The sequence below is a fragment of the Anopheles gambiae genome (assembly GCF_943734735.2).
Source record: "Anopheles gambiae chromosome X unlocalized genomic scaffold, idAnoGambNW_F1_1 X_unloc_123, whole genome shotgun sequence".
Lineage (NCBI taxonomy): Eukaryota > Metazoa > Arthropoda > Insecta > Diptera > Culicidae > Anopheles > Anopheles gambiae.
This window is the reverse complement of record NW_026902580.1, coordinates 17,501-23,646: the sequence shown is the minus strand read 5'-3', so window position 1 is coordinate 23,646 and position 6,146 is coordinate 17,501.

Below are 6,146 nucleotides of genomic sequence, written 5' to 3'. Positions count from 1 at the left end.
CCCCCACGGACACTGCAAACCATGCTCCTACGACTAAATAGAGGTTAAAACTACGATTTGGTGAAATCTTCATTTTTGACCTCGAAGCAAGGTACCTTCCCTATAGTAGGCAATGAGTAAATGATCATAATCCCAGGAGGGCAAAAAATGGGAACCCGAGAGGAAAGCGCTGTTGGCGCGCCTAAGCTAGTGGCCCGTAGAGTAAAAAGGGTACCCCCCAACAAAGTTGTCGTTTGACGTTCTGGTTGCACTTTTTATCATCTAAAATCAGTTTTCTACACGTTTTGAGGGGTTTAAGCAAAAAAAAAAATTTCGACTACTCGAGCTCTCTGGCCCGTTCGGTGCACATTTTTGAAAAAAGCTAGGGAGCTGCCCCTAGGTTCGGGGTGTCACAAAATGTTGAAAAGTGGTCGAAAAACCACTATCCAGAATCGGATGTAGAATCATTAGACGAACTTAAAATTGTTCTACGACACCCATCTGCGACGTTTAGTATTCGAGTTATGGCCCGTACCAGGTCTGACCGAGCAATTTTTGTTCCGCGCACTTTGTGCACCGTACACGTTGATGTTTGTATGAAAAAGTACCCTACCTAGGGACGCGTATAGCAAATTTGTACCCCCGGGCATGTTGTCGATTGACATTCTGGTTGCACTTTTCATCATCTAGGGTGCGTTCCTGACACGTTTTGAGGGGTTTTAGCAAAAAAAAAAATTTTCGACTACTCGAGCTCTCTGGCCCGTTCGGTGCACATTTTTGAAAAAAGCTAGGGAGCTGCCCCTAGGTTCGGGGTGTCACAAAATGTTGAAAAGTGGTCGAAAAACCACTATCCAGAATCGGATGTAGAATCATTAGACGAACTTAAAATTGTTCTACGACACCCATCTGCGACGTTTAGTATTCGAGTTATGGCCCGTACCAGGTCTGACCGAGCAATTTTTGTTCCGCGCACTTTGTGCACCGTACACGTTGATGTTTGTATGAAAAAGTACCCTACCTAGGGACGCGTATAGCAAATTTGTACCCCCGGGCATGTTGTCGATTGACATTCTGGTTGCACTTTTCATCATCTAGGGTGCGTTCCTGACACGTTTTGAGGGGTTTTAGCAAAAAAAAAATTTTCGACTACTCGAGCTCTCTGGCCCGTTCGGTGCACATTTTTGAAAAAAGCTAGGGAGCTGCCCCTAGGTTCGGGGTGTCACAAAATGTTGAAAAGTGGTCGAAAAACCACTATCCAGAATCGGATGTAGAATCGTTAGACGAACTTAAAATTGTTCTACGACACCCATCTGCGACGTTTAGTATTCGAGTTATGGCCCGTACCAGGTCTGACCGAGCAATTTTTGTTCCGCGCACTTTGTGCACCGTACACTTTGATGTTTGTATGAAAAAGTACCCTACCTAGGGACGCGTAGAGCAAATTTGTACCCCCGGGCATGTTGTCGATTGACATTCTGGTTGCACTTTTCATCATCTAGGGTGCGTTCCTGACACGTTTTGAGGGGTTTTAGCAAAAAAAAAAATTTTCGACTACTCGAGCTCTCTGGCCCGTTCGGTGCACATTTTTGAAAAAAGCTAGGGAGCTGCCCCTAGGTTCGGGGTGTCACAAAATGTTGAAAAGTGGTCGAAAAACCACTATCCAGAATCGGATGTAGAATCGTTAGACGAACTTAAAATTGTTCTACGACACCCATCTGCGACGTTTAGTATTCGAGATATATAACACTTTGTAGGTCTGACCGAGCAATTTTTGTTCCGCGCACTTTGTGCACCGTACACGTTGATGTTTGTATGAAAAAGTACCCTACCTAGGGACGCGTAGAGCAAATTTGTACCCCCGGGGCATGTTGTCGATTGACATTCTGGTTGCACTTTTCATCATCTAGGGTGCGTTCCTGACACGTTTTGAGGGGTTTTAGCAAAAAAAAAAAAAATTTCGACTACTCGAGCTCTCTGGCCCGTTCGGTGCACATTTTTGAAAAAAGCTAGGGAGCTGCCCCTAGGTTCGGGGTGTCACAAAATGTTGAAAAGTGGTCGAAAAACCACTATCCAGAATCGGATGTAGAATCGTTAGACGAACTTAAAATTGTTCTACGACACCCATCTGCGACGTTTAGTATTCGAGTTATGGCCCGTACCAGGTCTGACCGAGCAATTTTTGTTCCGCGCACTTTGTGCACCGTACACTTTGATGTTTGTATGAAAAAGTACCCTACCTAGGGACGCGTAGAGCAAATTTGTACCCCCGGGCATGTTGTCGATTGACATTCTGGTTGCACTTTTCATCATCTAGGGTGCGTTCCTGACACGTTTTGAGGGGTTTTAGCAAAAAAAAAATTTTCGACTACTCGAGCTCTCTGGCCCGTTCGGTGCACATTTTTGAAAAAAGCTAGGGAGCTGCCCCTAGGTTCGGGGTGTCACAAAATGTTGAAAAGTGGTCGAAAAACCACTATCCAGAATCGGATGTAGAATCATTAGACGAACTTAAAAATTGTTCTACGACACCCATCTGCGACGTTTAGTATTCGAGATATAGCACTTTGTAGGTCTGACCGAGCAATTTTTGTTCCGAGCACTTTGTGCACCGTACACTTTGATGTTTGTATGAAAAAGTACCCTACCTAGGGACGCGTAGAGCAAATTTGTACCCCCGGGCATGTTGTCGATTGACATTCTGGTTGCACTTTTCATCATCTAGGGTGCGTTCCTGACACGTTTTGAGGGGTTTAAGCAAAAAAAAAAAATTTCGACTACTCGAGCTCTCTGGCCCGTTCGGTGCAACATTTTTGAAAAAAGCTAGGGAGCTGCCCCTAGGTTCGGGGTGTCACAAAATGTTGAAAAGTGGTCGAAAAACCACTATCCAGAATCGGATGTAGAATCATTAGACGAACTTAAAATTGTTCTACGACACCCATCTGCGACGTTTAGTATTCGAGTTATGGCCCGTACCAGGTCTGACCGAGCAATTTTTGTTCCGCGCACTTTGTGCACCGTACACGTTGATGTTTGTATGAAAAAGTACCCTACCTAGGGACGCGTATAGCAAATTTGTACCCCCGGGCATGTTGTCGATTGACATTCTGGTTGCACTTTTCATCATCTAGGGTGCGTTCCTGACACGTTTTGAGGGGTTTTAGCAAAAAAAAAAATTTTCGACTACTCGAGCTCTCTGGCCCGTTCGGTGCACATTTTTGAAAAAAGCTAGGGAGCTGCCCCTAGGTTCGGGGTGTCACAAAATGTTGAAAAGTGGTCGAAAAACCACTATCCAGAATCGGATGTAGAATCATTAGACGAACTTAAAATTGTTCTACGACACCCATCTGCGACGTTTAGTATTCGAGTTATGGCCCGTACCAGGTCTGACCGAGCAATTTTTGTTCCGCGCACTTTGTGCACCGTACACGTTGATGTTTGTATGAAAAAGTACCCTACCTAGGGACGCGTATAGCAAATTTGTACCCCCGGGCATGTTGTCGATTGACATTCTGGTTGCACTTTTCATCATCTAGGGTGCGTTCCTGACACGTTTTGAGGGGTTTTAGCAAAAAAAAAATTTTCGACTACTCGAGCTCTCTGGCCCGTTCGGTGCACATTTTTGAAAAAAGCTAGGGAGCTGCCCCTAGGTTCGGGGTGTCACAAAATGTTGAAAAGTGGTCGAAAAACCACTATCCAGAATCGGATGTAGAATCGTTAGACGAACTTAAAATTGTTCTACGACACCCATCTGCGACGTTTAGTATTCGAGTTATGGCCCGTACCAGGTCTGACCGAGCAATTTTTGTTCCGCGCACTTTGTGCACCGTACACTTTGATGTTTGTATGAAAAGTACCCTACCTAGGGACGCGTAGAGCAAATTTGTACCCCCGGGCATGTTGTCGATTGACATTCTGGTTGCACTTTTCATCATCTAGGGTGCGTTCCTGACACGTTTTGAGGGGTTTTAGCAAAAAAAAAATTTTCGACTACTCGAGCTCTCTGGCCCGTTCGGTGCACATTTTTGAAAAAAGCTAGGGAGCTGCCCCTAGGTTCGGGGTGTCACAAAATGTTGAAAAGTGGTCGAAAAACCACTATCCAGAATCGGATGTAGAATCGTTAGACGAACTTAAAATTGTTCTACGACACCCATCTGCGACGTTTAGTATTCGAGATATATAACACTTTGTAGGTCTGACCGAGCAATTTTTGTTCCGCGCACTTTGTGCACCGTACACGTTGATGTTTGTATGAAAAAGTACCCTACCTAGGGACGCGTAGAGCAAATTTGTACCCCCGGGCATGTTGTCGATTGACATTCTGGTTGCACTTTTCATCATCTAGGGTGCGTTCCTGACACGTTTTGAGGGGTTTTAGCAAAAAAAAAAAAAATTTCGACTACTCGAGCTCTCTGGCCCGTTCGGTGCACATTTTTGAAAAAAGCTAGGGAGCTGCCCCTAGGTTCGGGGTGTCACAAAATGTTGAAAAGTGGTCGAAAAACCACTATCCAGAATCGGATGTAGAATCGTTAGACGAACTTAAAATTGTTCTACGACACCCATCTGCGACGTTTAGTATTCGAGTTATGGCCCGTACCAGGTCTGACCGAGCAATTTTTGTTCCGCGCACTTTGTGCACCGTACACTTTGATGTTTGTATGAAAAAGTACCCTACCTAGGGACGCGTAGAGCAAATTTGTACCCCCGGGCATGTTGTCGATTGACATTCTGGTTGCACTTTTCATCATCTAGGGTGCGTTCCTGACACGTTTTGAGGGGTTTTAGCAAAAAAAAAATTTTCGACTACTCGAGCTCTCTGGCCCGTTCGGTGCACATTTTTGAAAAAAGCTAGGGAGCTGCCCCTAGGTTCGGGGTGTCACAAAATGTTGAAAAGTGGTCGAAAAACCACTATCCAGAATCGGATGTAGAATCATTAGACGAACTTAAAATTGTTCTACGACACCCATCTGCGACGTTTAGTATTCGAGATATAGCACTTTGTAGGTCTGACCGAGCAATTTTTGTTCCGAGCACTTTGTGCACCGTACACTTTGATGTTTGTATGAAAAAGTACCCTACCTAGGGACGCGTAGAGCAAATTTGTACCCCCGGGCATGTTGTCGATTGACATTCTGGTTGCACTTTTCATCATCTAGGGTGCGTTCCTGACACGTTTTGAGGGGTTTTAGCAAAAAAAAAATTTTCGACTACTCGAGCTCTCTGGCCCGTTCGGTGCACATTTTTGAAAAAAGCTAGGGAGCTGCCCCTAGGTTCGGGGTGTCACAAAATGTTGAAAAGTGGTCGAAAAACCACTATCCAGAATCGGATGTAGAATCGTTAGACGAACTTAAAATTGTTCTACGACACCCATCTGCGACGTTTAGTATTCGAGATATGGCCCGTCCTAGGTCTGACCGAGCAATTTTTGTTCCGCGCACTTTGTGCACCGTACACTTTGATGTTTGTATGAAAAAGTACCCTACCTAGGGACGCGTAGAGCAAATTTGTACCCCCGGGCATGTTGTCGATTGACATTCTGGTTGCACTTTTCATCATCTAGGGTGCGTTCCTGACACGTTTTGAGGGGTTTTAGCAAAAAAATTTTTTTCGACTACTCGAGCTCTCTGGCCCGTTCGGTGCACATTTTTGAAAAAAGCTAGGGAGCTGCCCCTAGGTTCGGGGTGTCACAAAATGTTGAAAAGTGGTCGAAAAACCACTATCCAGAATCGGATGTAGAATCATTAGACGAATTTAAAATTGTTCTACGACACCCATCTGCGACGTTTAGTATTCGAGATATAGCACTTTGTAGGTCTGACCGAGCAATTTTTGTTCCGCGCACTTTGTGTTCATGGATGTCGATAAAGGTACAAGTTGCCGGTCGGGATAGCCGTGCACCAAAACTGTGTACCGATCAGGGAAAGTACAAGACGAAGGGTGCATCTCGAGCGTACGCGTTCATAGATGTCCATGTTGGTACACTTGCACCAAAATTGTGTACCAATCAGGGAAAGTACAACATGGAGGGCGCAGCCCGGGCGTACCCGATCATGGATGTCCATGTTGATACAATCTACGTGTACGTACCTAGTTTTTGTATCAAAAGTTGCATTAAAGTGCTTGTATGCTTAAAATGCTTATCTCAACCGGTCACCTTTTGGCCTGTCCTTTTA